The 15,867-nt window shown below is 36.0% G+C and overlaps 2 long non-coding RNA genes across 2 annotated transcripts; one reads left to right on the top strand and one right to left on the bottom strand.

The window, feature by feature from the left end:
• The first annotated feature begins 222 nt into the window (after positions 1-222).
• On the top strand, positions 223-2,295 carry LOC148880654 (uncharacterized). Its single transcript, XR_016107034.1, has 2 exons — positions 223-568; positions 1,611-2,295. It is a non-coding gene; the product is annotated as an uncharacterized LOC148880654 (long non-coding RNA).
• Positions 2,296-14,443: 12,148 nt separating this feature from the next.
• LOC148880653 (uncharacterized) lies at positions 14,444-15,855 on the bottom strand. The gene is made up of 2 exons (XR_016106791.1): positions 15,490-15,855; positions 14,444-15,395 (listed from the first exon to the last, which is right to left on the bottom strand). It is a non-coding gene; the product is annotated as an uncharacterized LOC148880653 (long non-coding RNA).
• Between the last annotated feature and the right edge of the window lie 12 nt (positions 15,856-15,867).

Below are 15,867 nucleotides of genomic sequence, written 5' to 3'. Positions count from 1 at the left end.
TTAAAAACCCTATGAATCAATCAATGTATCTAAGCGTATCTAAGTACATCGATATAGGTATCATATTAATATTTTAATAATAGGTGCATTATTATAAATAGTTATTTCATTAAAGTTTCAATTAATTTTTTAAAGATTTTTCTTTTGAAGAAGTTTCTCTAAGCCCCTTTCCAAAATGTTTTCAAAACATCCATACTTTTTTTGATTTTGCACTATCACCTAAATTCTCAAAAGCAAATATTTCATCCTTCTGTTTTTTTTTTCAAGGAAAAGAAAGAAAAAGGAAAAGGAAGGAAGTTTGGAGCTTTAATTTGTCATCTTCCAGAACATAATTAAGGAAAGTTAGGTGGGGTGGAATATGATATCTGACCTCACATGACACTACACTGTCTGATTGAGCTGTATAGCCTGAAGCTTTGTTGGAATTTGAGTTTTTGTATTGTCCATGAATTGCTGTGCTCCTCCACATGGCGACATGGCTTGTGCCTGAAAACGCTCCGCATATTCTCCTCACATCTTCCAATCATGGAGTAAAGCTTCAATGCAGACAACCTGCCAAGTGGCTAAAGTAAGCCTAAAGCCTTAGTTTTCTGTTTCTCTCCCCCATGCATTTCCCCAGTTAAAAATTGCAGCTTCAATTCAAAGATCAATGCAGGAAGCCTTGACGTGAGACATTGAATTGAGATGCAAGCGGTTACCCACATGGGGATGCTAGTCAGAGTGTGCAATTAATTAGCTTTGGGTTGATGCTTGGTGTGTAACAAGTCATACAGAGTGTCTTGATGTAATAACACTCGTGGGTTTCAAACCCACTAAAGCAAGCAACCTTTATTGCCCACCATCTGTTTGCCAAAATGCAACTACTGTAGTTGTATGCATTAGATCATTGACAACATAAAAGGTACACTTGCACATGGTAGGGATGGCGATCAGGCAGAGGGCAGGCTACCCAATTAACTTGCCTGGACTGTGGGAAGGAAAGTCTTCCATTCCCCTGGTTGTTTAGGTTGGGAGAAGTGAACTTGTTTCTGGTTTATTTAGTTACAGTGAATCTACTACTATTACTCTCTCTCTCTCTCTAGATTCCTATCCCATCCTTGGCCTGTTTCTTTAGTCTTGCTACTGTTCTAGTCCCATTCACATGATGGATCTGCATTAGGTGGGGGTTGGGTAGGACCCAATGTGTATAAAACCTGGCCTAACTTAGTATAACTGCACAGTATACAAATTGAATGCAAGATGGGACTTGCCATTTCTTTTTATGTATGATGTATCCCACCAGGTAGACCTTCTTCATTATAGGATTAGAGCCATTTTATGATCACAATTGGACCCTTCCTCCCATGCTTGGGACATCATAATGAAGCAAAGCCAAAGGTCATATTATTCTGTGGTATAAAATCAAACACATAATAGAGAATTGACTTAGCTTTTGGCAGTTGCAATTAGGAAGCATGCACACTTGGCTTTCGGCTTTAAGACCTCCTCCTTGCAAGTTTCCAACGTTTTGGAAGCAAAATTGAATTGAAATTCCTCTCACTAAATCCCCTGTTAGGAAATGAAACCCAACTCATTAATTTGGAGATTAATTGTTGTATTTCAATCCTTAGGTGAATTGAACCATGTGGGCTTCCTTCTATCCCTCCAACCAAGCACCAGGTTAGGTTTGACCCACCGGACTTAACAGTTGGGACAAAAGCAACAGTTGGAGGAAAGAACTCTTGCAGAAGAGCTTCATTAATTCGCCTTTAATGCGCATGGGGTGCCTGGTACGATGCCTTCAGAGCACTAGATATGCTACCCATTAGGCTCGTTGCTGCCATTTTATCACAGAGGGACAAAATTGTGGGGCCTTTGACGCTTTGTGCTGACTGCTGATGCACTGGGTGGTATTAACAGGGGGCCAGCGGGGTCCCCTTCTGGCTAAGTATCTCGTTTCCCAAAGATAGGGCCCCAACAATTATGGAGACGATCGAGTCAGGTCTGAAGGAGAGCCAACAGCCAAGGTGAACCCAATTTAGTGAAGGTATTATTAAGACAGAGATGGGGAGTGGAGGTGGGGGCTGGGGGTTGATGAGATTGAGAGCGGTATACCTAAAACGCCTAGAAGGCTAGAACTTGATCCCAATAATGATCCTTGTGATTAATTAATATTTGGGTTTAGTCAAATCTTATATCAGATTCAGATTGGATTGGATTGGATTGGATTGGATTGGAATAGTATATATCATAGTTAATTAAATTCAAAAGTTGTATTTTTTTTTTAATTTTCAGCATTATATTATGAGTAAATTTTGTATGAGTCTTGAAAATTTGTTTTTCTTTTAGTAGAGGCTGGAACCCAAGTTGATCCTTGTGATTAATACATGGGTTCTAAGTCAAATCTAATATATTGGATTGGAGCAGTTATATAATTTCATATCATAATTAATTAGATTATAAAGCTCTTTTTGAATTTTAATATTATATTTCATGAATAAAATATTTATTTTTTGTGAGTCGGCAAAGCAACATCTCATTAATAATAAGTGTTTGTCGGAATGTAACCCAGATAACAGGGATGGGTCCATGTTTAATTGGATTAAATTTGGATAAGTTTTGGTTGAGATAGAATAAATCTCAGGATTTAAGCTTTTTAAACCCAAAAATACAATTCCCCCTAACGATCTAAACATTTTTTGCTCCTGCCCGAATCTCAAATGTAAGAGCGTATCCAAATAAAGCCTTAAACCGTAACAGATTATGTGAACTTACCATTGGGTTTACACGTTATGGGGTCTGAGCAGCATTATGGATCTTTAGCCTCCCCCCTCCCCCCTTGTCGATGGATCGAAATCAATTTGGACGAATTAGATGGACCAACAAGACATATTGAATTGGAACAGACCACATTTAATGGTCTAAAGTATTTATTGAATTTGATAGGACCTGGTCCATCTATAATAAATTTATATTGGATTGGGTTGGATTGAGCCAAAACATGGTCCATTGATAGAAGATAGGAATATAGGTGTCAATGGACCAGGTTTGGATTAAAATCAATGGAAATTAAAACAAATTTGAATAGAGTGGACCGTCCAGACATTGAACTGGACCAATCCAAAATAGTCCAAAATATTCAGTGAATTGGATTGGACCTGGTCCATTTGTAATGGGCTTACGTTGGACCAGATCAGACCGGACCAAATCCAGTCCAATTAACACACCTAACAGCCTGTAATTCATCCAAACAATATAGCCTCTTTGAGAGGCATTTGGTTGATGCATTCTGATCCCCTCCTAATCCTGGTTTTGATAGTTTTAAGTCTCCTATATATATCATGGTTTTCAAAACCGGACCGGACCAGATGGTTGGACCAGAAAAACTGGGAACTGACCGGTTCTGTTTTTCCCAAAAACCGGATTTTCTCCAAAATCCATTGATTTTGGTCAGCAAACTGCTGACTCGAGCGGTTAACCATTCGAATGGTTTTGACATTTTTTTCATTTTTTTTGTCAAAACGGGCTGACCATTCGACTCGATAACCAGACCCCTGACATGTTCAGTTTTAAAAACCATGATATATATATAGCACTTTGCCAGAGACATGTTATTTTTTATTATTTAACACTTGACTTCACACTCCTAGAGGGGTTGGTTGTTGTGGGAGTTCCCGGAATCTAAGGCGTTCTTTTATTTTTTTGGTTTTTGAGAGGGGGGAAATAACTTTCCTAACTGGGTAAATAACTTTCCCACCAAGGAGGAAAGTTTCCAACACTTGAATAGGACAAAAATGCCTCTTTTAATAATAGATTTTTATGGTTAAAATTGGCATTTCCTTTTTTACTTGAGAAATAAAAAAACATGAATAAATACACTTACTTAGGTAAATATTTTCTAAAAAAAAAACTTAACCAGATAATTGCATTTATTCGGATAAATAACTTACCGATAAACGAACGGACCTAAGAGTTTCCACTACATTCATTCAATTTGGAGGTTTATAATTGTCCAAATGATCATGTGAAGTGTTGAGATTTCTACTACAAATTAATCTTTTGTTGTTTTGTACATGGTGAGTAACGCCAGACTGATTGCTCTCAAGAATGTTCGAGGGGCTTTGTCCATGGTGGTCGGGGCCTTCATGATATGCTGTTTTTTGGAGACGACTCAGAAACAGAAGCAACCTTTCTCAGTTGGACTCTCTTTCTTTGTAGTTTATGAGAGCATTTTTGAAATCTGTGAATTAGTGCAAGCAAATCAAATATATTTGAAACAGGTAAGGGCGGTTTATGGAATTGTCGTCATTTATTCAATAAATGCTGTCGCATAGACACTATTTCAGCATCACGTCCATCATGTTGATTTGTATGCATGCATAGAGACTTATAAAATCAGGCCTTGATTTATGTGCACGAATATCACTGGGGAAGCTTCAATTTAGCGCTTTTTCTAATGGGTAGGTGTTTATTCACTGTTTTGCTGATGTGATACCTAATGGTGTATAATTGTCAATCGAAGTGTAAAATGGACTATGTCATGCCGGTATAGCATAGCCCACAGGCGACCCATGCAAGGTGCGGGCCATGCCATGCTAGTCCGTGGGCTATCATGGGCCGTTCCTCCCTCCCTGGTGAAAATTTTAGGGGTCGACCCACAGCCAAGGCCCGCATGGGCCCGATCCATGCCACAGGCCGGGCTGCCCATGGGCCAAGCCTTGGCCCAAGTTGGGCCATGGACTGGACCAAAGCTAATTTTTCCTATTTATTTAAAAAAATTGAAAGCAAAACATAAAATTTTAATTTTATATGAATTTTGATGTATACAATTGCTTATATATACAATAATTAAATAAATTAGTATAATAAAATTGAAAAATTTTGTTTATTTTATTAATATATTATATACTATATATTATTATATAATTATAATTTGTATAATATATTATATATTATATATATAAATATATAAAATATATAAATATTATGTATACATATAAATAGTATATATGGGTCGTGCCTAGTCGGGTGGCCCGCATGCTGGCATGACCTGCTTGATTACGCTGTGTCATGCCAGTTCGTGGACTTCAAACCCCAAGCCCAGCACGATACAGACCGTCGTGTCGGGCCTGGCATGGCCCATGGGCTATCATGTTGTGTCGGGCCGGATTGGTCCAAAATCATGCCGAGTTGTAGGCAATACGACCCAATTTATACCTCTAGTTATCAATAAATAGTTTCATTATTGTTTTTCTCAACTTAACAAATAAATCAAGTAGAAACGTTTAATGAATAAAGGGAAGACATACTAAACACATACAAGGTCATTGCATAAACATCTTCTTTTTCAACCAGTTAGCTACCAAATTGCCTTTTTTGAGAGAGAGAGCGAGAGAGAGACCTCATAAGGATGCAAAATAAATGACCAGTTCTAGTAACTTTTGTTTTAGGTTGTGTTTGGTTGCAGATTTGCAGTGCAATTTTATTTGCACTAGTACAAATGAAAAAAATACAAATTTTAATTTAATTTTGTTTTAGGTTTTACTTTATTTTGCTTCAAGTCTTACTTTATTTTATTTCATTTGTATTGCAATCAAACAAAATAAGATAAATTTTAAAATAAAAATAATTCGTAATTTACACCAAAATCATTTGTAGCAATGCAAATAAATTCACATTACAATCAAACACTGCCTACTTTTTATTTGATACCCGTAAACTGTTTCAACATTCATACCCACAGGACATAAAATTTTCCAATGAACGACAAAAGAGATATTCCAAATATGCGTCTGTAGTGTGCTGTGGGTTGGAGATCAAATTAAGCTCGATTCAGCCAAGTGGAAATACATGTCCACAACTAGAGAGCACTTGAAAGGAAATCAAAATGCGTAATCATGGCATACCAAAGTCCAGATCTGGGCCCTATAAGGGGGCGCCCCACAACGTCCCACGGCACATTTTCGCCGTATATTGAGAACATCTGATCATGATGATGATATAATTAGTTTTGATATTATCAACAGTAAAATAAGGAATGCCAAATACAGTCTTATCTGTAAAGAAAAGCGGCCATTGCAATATTACATTAAAGCAAATGGTATTTATCTAACCCACTTCATAGTAGTTTTTGATGAATATCCCACTCATATTAGTTGGGATAAAGCTTAAATGATGGTGGGTAAAAGGAATAGCTTCCTTACGATAGGATAAGAAAGCTAAACCCAAATTATTATTCATCTGGGACTAATACAGAGGTCATGGCGGTATTCCCTTGTGTAGCAGTTGCAGTTTCAATCTCCAAAGAAGATAATTTGTTGGGGCTCTCTGTAACAAGGAATCTGCCTCTAAATCAAGACAATGGACTTCAATACAAAGTTCTTCGTCCTTAGCCTATGATCTCTAAGTTTGAACACTATCTACTCTTATATATATTTGTATTTTGAACACTATGATCTAATTCAGATAGGCATAGTTGGTGAGCACACTCAGTAAATGTATGCAACGCTTGTCCCACGAGTGTGTTTAAGTCATCGCAAAGGTGGGTTGGGAGGCACCGTTTCCAATTATATAAAAAAAAAAAAAAAAAAAAGGTTAGGTTGGACGCATATAAGTGGGATTATGGCTTGTGGGAATGGTGAAACACAACTTAATAGTGTGCATATTCAGATTGGTTGGTGTATAACTTACCACAAAGTGGTAAATTTAGGAGATGAGATCTACATTAAAACTAAGTTTGGAAGTGTTTAAAAAATAAACACTTATTTTAGGCCGAAACTATACAAATAAGCATTTATTTGTGTTTGGGAAATAAATCCACATAAATGATTATTCCTGAGAAATATGCATTTATTTAAAGAATTGAGATTTTAGGCTTATTTTTAAGGGTTTATTCAATAAGTTCTCATTTCCTTTCCGGTTGCATCATTTTGAAAACACCTATGCTACCCTTATTTGAAATAGGTGCTTCTTTCACCAAACACTCATGAATGCTTAGTAGAATGGGCACTTTTCAAATAAACACTCCCAAACTTTGCCTAAGTGTGCCTATCAGATCCCAACTTGATATACAATACAGTTCTGCTTTAATTTAATTAAGTGGGGTTTGGTTTATCACTAGATCTATGGCAGTGCAGTTTATTCATCAAAAATTAACCTAGTTTGTGTTTGATTATATTGTCATTTTTATCTTAAACGTTTTAATTGGTGAGAGATATGTATTGTCACATCACATATGAGAGGCACTTCACAACCCTCTCGCCCTGACGGTTCTTACAATCAGCCTCCACACTTACCATTTTTAAGTAATTTGGATTGCTTGAATGACGATAAATGTGTAACAGTTGTGGAACCAATGAAAATGTCCCACACCACCCATAAATGCTAGGTGAGAGATTGAGTGGTTGTGGGCCATATGCAATTTATGTATGGTGTGGGACAATAAGATTGGTTCCACGCCTACTAGTATGGGTGTAAGTGGATCTAATCGAATTGGATAAGGTAATATCCAAATTCGAATCTGATTAAAAAATTTAATATTCGATGGATATTGAAAATTAATATTCAAATTCGAATCCAATTAAATATTCGAATGTTCGATTCAATTCGAATTCGACTAATTAATTATTTTAGATAATTAATAAATATTTTATTTATATAAAATATATAAAAATATAAATTATTTATATACTTTAATTATTATGTATATAAATTATATAAATTATTTAAAAATTTTATATATTATATATAATAATTAAATAATTAGTCGATTTTGGATATTTATCTAATCGAATAAGGTCATATCCAAATTCGGGTCCGATAAACTATTCGGTATGAATAAGATATTTGAATTTGACTGGTTAGATATTCGAATTATCTGAATTTGATTCGGTTATATCAAATCTCGCATTCGAAATTGGATTTTCAAATACCATTGACACCCCTACACAACGATTGGGTTCAGCTAATCTGATCTCATTTTTTAAGGCATGCCTGTTTCAACTACAAATACTATCTGTATGTAAATCCAAAATGTTATTGGCAAAAATGGTAATGGTATCAAACATAACCTTAATTATTATATAAGTGACTTATGATAAATTATCAGCTCGAAATTGATACCAATTTACGAGCAGGAATGGGTGCATAGAATATGAGTTTTTGACCTTTCGAATGTTTATAACTTTATAGTGAAAATCAGAAATCTGCATTAGGCCTGTTCGTACTTCTCCGAAATATTTTTTTACTTAACCTAATTTATTTTATTTATTTATTTATTCGGCTGTACAACGTGGGATTACCCTCTCCCAACCCTAAACCCCCCAATCCCTAATAATGATTCAATCCAAGTCTCCACAATAATAACTAACCAGAGACACCAACAAGCTAGCTGAGGCTTTTATTTATGCCTACCTATCAAGGTAGTTTTATAAATAGGAAACTCCACATACTTTTTTTTTTTTTTTTACTTTTCTATTGATGGTCATTTGATAACCTTAGTAGAAAAGTTAGTTATTTAATAAAAGCCATTTCATCCTGTCATAAACTATTGAACTTTGAAGAATGTAATGAGAGTTCTATGTCACCTGGTGGGAGGATGACACTGTAGATCCACTCACCTCATGATAGACCCTCTAGATAATCAGTAAATGCATGTTGTCCTTGCCCTACTAGTGCCTCATATCCACCTAACCTTTTTCCTTTTTTTTGTTTATTTTATTTTTATGATTGCATGGAAATGATTGATAACAAACTTTCTATATTATTTGTCAACAAGGACAGGACAAGTGAGGATGGACTATGGAGTTATAATATGCAGTTTTATTATTGGGGTGAAAAAAAAGTATTTTCTATGAAAAGCATTGCATTATTGCATTAGGCTTTTATCTCACTTAGGGGTGCAAATTTAGAATCCAACTTGAAGAATTTATACAATTGGGCCTGGCCCATTCAAATTTTAACAAATGTTTAACCTGATTCAGCCCAAATTGCAGCCCTAATCTCACTATGACTATGAGAGGCATGAGTACAAGTTTGGGGTGCAAGTGAGGTAATTAAAGAGTTTACACAGCATAAGGCGTGGGCCCTTGGGTCAGGCCCATTCAAATTGTAGCCCTAATCTGAGTATTGACTCCTAGCTTCTCTATCTAACATAAAATTGAAAGTCTGTAATCCAAATTTTTTGAATTTCTAGTTTGAGGAACATGTTTCATCTGGAGATTGGTATCATGGTTCATATATCACATAATATCTTTAATCGTTTTTTTTTTTTTTACAAACCACTATTGTGATGGTTTAAAAAACTTGGATTGTTTTTTTCTGATACAAAATTGGCTTGTATTTGCTTCTCAGAACAAAAACATAATTGGAGAATGTGTTTAAATTTTTTTTGCTGATGTGACAGTTTTAGAAAATAAATAAATAAACATTCACCTTGTAGAACACCACTTAGTCGTTTGTATCAATTAAGATCTGATTATTTTTAGGTAGTTATCGTCAAGGAAACTTTAGCTGTTTGGAAGCTTTTTCTGCATGACACTTGCCCTATTTAGTCCCTTTTTTGTCTTATGAGTTGAAATCAGCCCCCCATAAGATAGTTTCCCACAACGTCTCATAGCACATCCTTGCATGTATTGGGAACAACTTGCGATGATGCCTTATTATTTCTAGTACTCATCATTGGGAGATGTTTTTAATACACGGCGGGGATGTGCTGTGGAATGTTGTGGGAAGCTATCTTGTGGGGGGATTGATTTGAATTCTTGTCTTATTGGTTAAAAAAAAATTTGGTTGCAAATATTTTTTTTATCCCATACCCATGGTAACATGTCATGCACCGGAAGAACAACCCATTCCCATGACCACATTGGATTATCTCAGGATAGCTTATATTCAAGGTTTCTGATGTATGAATATGATGGTGTTTGGTTTCATATGCCATTTATTAGATAATTGGAGTCTGAAATTCTATTTAGGTGATGCTTGGAATTAATGTCATTTCCTAAGAGGAGTTTTCTCAGAAAACGGTGTTGCATATGCATGATGTTTTCTGAAAAAAACATTTTTTTTTCAGGTTTTCTTTTTGGTACCATTGTTGTTGCTGCCAAATAGGTGTTTTTCAATGCCATATAAGCATATCGTTGCTAGCAAGTAGCAACGGTAAAAAATGGTGTTTTCTTAGACCACACCTTTCCTGATTTTCAAGACATGGTTTGAGAAAATGTTTATAGAAAAACGGCTAACCCAACATAGGCCATTTTCTGGAAAAATGGATTTCAGACATGGTGCTGATGTGGCACTATTTTTTGAAGAAACAATATTAATGCGAAACACCTACTTGGTTAAGCTATTTATCAAAAAAACATTTTTCTCGATTTATGTGAGTCATCCCATTGGGGGAAAACGGAGAAAAATGCTAATGGTCAGGCAGTTTTAGTGTTTGACACATGTGGCACCTATAGGGGTGCAAACAGATTGGATTGGATTCAAATCACGATATATCTGAATCCAATCCGACACTTTTAATTGCATATTCGATCCAATCCTAAGATCCGGTCGGATATGATAGATATAGATTTGAATTTGAATCTCATTGGAATGTCGAATATTTGGACCTAATCTGATTCGATTTGTTTTCTTTAAAAATTAATAAATTATTAAAAAAATAAAATATATCAATTTAAATAAATAAAAACAAAAAATACAAGTATTTTTTTAAAATTACTTTCATCATATATACATATTTTTTATAAAAAATAAATAATATAGAAATTTTACAAAATACAATATAAATAATATATTTATAAATAAATAAATAACATATATATAAATAAATATATAGCATATATTGGATCGGATCTTCTCAAATCAGATAGGGGTGATCTGAATCCGATCCAATTTCTCAGATCAGATAGCCCTCAAAAGTGCTAATAAATGTTTCTCAACGACTTTTTTTTATCATTTTTCAAAAAATACATTATCAAGGTTCAAAATATTGATGCGCCGACAGGGCATATTGGGTCTTTGTTTTATACTTTCCTTTTTATTTCTTTTCAAAACCGGTTCAGGGGGGCCAGTTTAAGGCTCCTCCACCCCTTGAATCAGTCAAAACCCCGATACACCCCTTGTAAGGGCATATCGGGAAGCTCCCAAAACGATACATATCGATCAATATAAGTCGATACGTATTGATACTTAACCTTGTACGTTATAAATGATAATGAAACTAAATAGCCCCATATGAATACATGCTCACCTTTAAACTTTGGTATGCGTATTGATACCAACTAGCTAATTCTGTCACAATTTTTTGAAAGGTAAAAGTTTTTGGAAAACTGATAAAATCACTAAGAAAAGATAGCTTATAGATTACATTTTTGTTAGCTTGTAAGAGAGTGTTGGCTGTCTACTGTTTATATTTCACAGCCTGGGCTGTCAACAAGGCTTTCCCTACGTGGCTTTTTAGTTCACCAGTTCACTCAGCCATGTATCCAGCACTGCCATTATTATATGGGACTGTATAGAAGCGCCTTGTTGACAGCAGTCTGTTTAAATTGTCCAGTTTAGACAGCCAAATAGATTGCTTATAATTCAGTGTTTTTTTCTTTTCTGTAAGAACCTGAGGCTCTGTTTGGTGGCATATAAAATAAAGGAAAATGACTGGCTTTACAAAATTTGATCTATTTTGGTATTTGGTTGTAATGCATGTTAAATGGTTGTTGGAAACATTTTTTTTTTCAAAAAAAAAATAATAATAAAAAAGAAAACTAATTGAGTAATGGGTATTCAACTTTATTCAACCTTACTTCTTTACCCAAAAAAAAAAAACCGAATCTTCCTCCAAATCAAGATGCTTTTATAAAAGGAGTACTATGAAAGAATGAAGTAGAATTAGAACCAAAAGAAAAAAGAAAAGATAGTGGTGATAATACTTCATGGTTGCCTCAATCGATATGATTGGGAATTGGAATATTTTGAATATTTTAAATTTAAGGGGGGTCCTCTGTCTTATTGTTGATCAGTTGCAAGAAAAGTGCTGTGACCACCATCACAGCAGATGCTTTCTGGCATTATTGGAGACACCCAATCACACCAGAATCCAAGGGGTGTTCATGATGCTAGAGCCATTGACGACTACAGTACAGAGTGCACCAACAGTTGCAGTCGGGGAATTTCTCAGTTGGGTCTTTATAACAAACAAGAAGGCATAGGATTCGATCCCATCCCCCATTTGGAGTTGGTTGTGGAAACTGGAAATCCCAAGCTTTGGATTGTATTCTTGACACTTGATCTTCTGTAGAAGGAGATGGGTTATCATTTGATGGACGCAATCTTTGTGGGGAAGACGACGAAACAGTCAGAAATTTACTTATCCACTGCAATTATACTGATGCAGTCAGCTGGAACTACTTCCTGCAGTTGTTTAAACGTCAATGGGTCATGCCATGATTACCTAACAGAAGCGGGGTCATGCCAGAAAAGAATGTCCTTGATCTGTTTGAAGCGTGGCCTCTGAGAGTTTTAAGTAGGAGTTTTGGAAAGAACGTAGCATGAGGATTTTTTTTTTTTTTTTTTTTTTTGAAGGCAAAAGCAGCTCAACAGAAATTAGCAAAATTGAAGGTACTTTTTATTCGGTGGGCATTCACTCTTAAGCTCTTGGCGTTTACCAAAGATCATTTCAGCAAGGAGGTGGCATTACATCCTTTTTTAATTTTTTTTTCTTCTTCCTGCTTTGCTTTTGAGGTGTAAAGGAAGTGCAGTGGTTTTATGTTCTTATGTTTGATGCGCATGGCTTTTTGTGTCATGCCTCCATCAGGACCATTACCTTGTATAATTTGCTTTTCTAAGGAACCTCTCCCTCCTGATGAAATTTCACCATTATTGAAAAAAAAAAAGTAGATACTAATTGTAGGAAAATGACATTCTCTTTAATTTTCCATCAGTTATTTTTTGAACAGAGATCGAGATCGAGGAGTTTATGTTCATTCCTTCCCTATCTTATTGAGTCCTGATTGGCCGGAGACAAAATCATGCACAGTAGGCTGGGCAACCTATCACGAATAAAATCATGCATAAGGTGTGAGAGTTAGACCTGTGTGGGGCCCATGTGTATAGAACATTGACGTGTCTGCTCGTGATTGGTTGTCAAGCCCATTGTGCATTACTTTGTCTCCACCCCATTTGGGCCTTCCTTTTGAGCTTTTTATGCTTGGCTTTTTCTTTTTCTTTTTCTTTTTTTTTTTTTTCAAATTTATAGTTAGGAGAGAAGTTTGGCTGTCCAAGCTGGACAGCCTGAGCTTTCAGCAGGGCTCCCCCACATGACACGTTATCTCACAGAGACTCGGTGCTGGTGCTCGATACATGGCTAAGTGAACTAAGAGTATGTGTCATGCAGGAGAAGAGAACCAGCGCTGTTGACAGCCCAGGATGTCAAACATAGACAGCGAAAGTAAAGTGCTTGGAAGGATGCCTTTATCCTATCCTTCATGCAAGGAGTGGAATTGAACTCAGACAACATAGATTTCTCAGTTATTCAGGTTTGTTTTTCAAACATAAGAAAGTAGGAATACGATCATTTTTCTGTTGAGTATTGTCTCCGAGGGAATCAATTGAATTGCTTCAATTATGTGCAACCAAATACAGCTAGCCTTAAGGAAAGATTAAAAATCCTACTCTGAAACTTTATTTCTTCCATGAGAAATGAGATTCTTTTCCTCTAGTGGTGGCCGGGTTCCATGTTGTCCCCATTCATTTGGGTTTGTGAGACTCTTAATCCATGGGCTAAAGTTCAAACTGGTGATATTCTACATCTTTTTCTATATCTCCCCTCTTCTTTTATTCCCTCTTTTTTATTTGTTTTTTTTTTTTTTTTTTTTTTGTGCAACCACCATTAGAGTTTCACCTCCTTGGTCCACATTAGTCATCACTGGTAACTGAGATCATCAGACATCACTCGGTCTCTCTCCCACAGTAGGGACAGGGGAAGGACCCCAGAGAATTGCACATGCTCTCACTCTCTCTCTCTCTCTCTCTCTCTCTCTCTCTCTCTCCAGGGTATGATCAGTGGGCTGTGAACCTGACATACACTGAGGTTAAGCAATTAATCTGATTAATCATATACTAAAAATTAAGAAAAAATGAATTATTAAAAATAAAATAAAATTGAAGACTTTAAGCCTGGAAGGGAAGATGGGTCATGGGCTTATCGTATTTCTTTGATTATCATACAATTTAGTTCATGATGGTTCACAGGGAATCTGCTTGGCCCATTAGAGATCCTCGATTGGCTGGACTGACAATTCAAGCTAGAAACCAAATAGATGGTTTTGAATCAGAGAGTGGCCAAGTTTGTTTATTTGATTGCTTTATTTTTAAGCAAACCTGATACATTGGATTCTCTCTCTCTCTCTGAAACGAGAATACAAACACATGGAAACTTGATGTATCCATGGCTTGGAATTGAGCCTGGGTACAAAACCAAAAAAAGGGATCTTTTAATGGACTATTCTGGTAAGTGGGTGGGAATGATCTCGAAATAGAGTACTCTGACGTAATAATCGATGAGAAGTTGAATATTTTTTTTTCTCCTCATTACAGTGAACGAAACACGATTCCTGACACTGACAACATATATAGAGGTAGAAATGGCGGCAACTTGAGTCCCAAAAGATGAAAAATTTAAAACAGATACTTAGAAAAAAAAAAAAAAGGTGGTAGGGAGTTGGTAGTAAAGGACGAAAGGTTCATCTTCCCGTTGAAGTAGATGCTTCTGTTTCTTTCTTCTAGCCTACATGAGAGATGCCTTGTTTATATCATTTGTAGACTGTGAGAATCCGTAGATGCTTCTGCCAGATGGGTGAAAAATGGAGATGAGCATCGTCCATTCGTCCTCCTGCACACTTTATGCATTTGGATTGCATGTGGGTACCACTTAAAAGCTCTCCACTGCTGACACAGTTGAGAGATCCTCTCTCTCTATCTCTCTCTCTCTCTCTCTCTCTCTCGCTGTTAGACAAGAAACAAGCAAGCTGGTACTGGCTGATGCATATATATTCTTCTCTTAGTGCCCTTGCCAAGAGATAAAAAACAATAGGAAGAACAAATAACAATAATCATATTATGGACATTCTGGATCAAAGGCAACATGAAAGCACATTTGTACATGACAGATAGCCAAACTCCTATGAATTGCTGATTTGAATTAAAAAGAATCGTCATCCATGTATTGAAATAATGAGACCATGTGTTGAATTTGAACCATCTTCCAGAGAAGTACAGGTAATCTGTAGTGTGTATACGTAGTACCTGGAGAACCCATCACATGCCATAAAGCAGTAGAACCATCAAAACAATTGCCACAGAAAAGCTTACAGAATTCCAAATTCCAGGTAGTGAAAGGGGGTCTACAAACAGTATATCTGCACAAGGCACGTGGAAGATCAATCAACTAAGTAGAGCTTCAGCTTGTACATGACAAAGCTGTCTTTAGAAGAGTAGAAAACAACCACATACATCTGATATTTCCTGCTATTTTGGGTCATAAGATGTGACCATTGAAATACATTACATTGCAGGAAATCAACCTTTATTTGGTTTAACACTTTTAACCAGGGGAAATACATCTTGGGTGGGTTCTAGATGGAATCATGAAATCCAACCACATAAAACTCTGTGATAAAACAAAATGATCGACCCATACGACACTCAAAAAATGACAGGTGGTGCCAGAGAAATTTATCTTTACCCCTCGAAAGATGATCTCATTTCATATGTTGAAGACCTTTAGCGACTATGACATGATGAACAACAGGATAGCCTTGCATATTTCAACAGACAAATAAGACCCACTACATTACTTTCACAGCTTGTCCTCTTATCGGAAACAATGTT

This window comes from Nelumbo lutea, chromosome 1 (genome assembly GCF_056320005.1).
Source record: "Nelumbo lutea isolate HS-2025 chromosome 1, American lotus-T2T, whole genome shotgun sequence".
Classification (NCBI taxonomy): domain Eukaryota; kingdom Viridiplantae; phylum Streptophyta; class Magnoliopsida; order Proteales; family Nelumbonaceae; genus Nelumbo; species Nelumbo lutea.
Note: the sequence above shows the minus strand (reverse complement) of the source record. Positions and strands in the feature narration are given on the sequence as shown.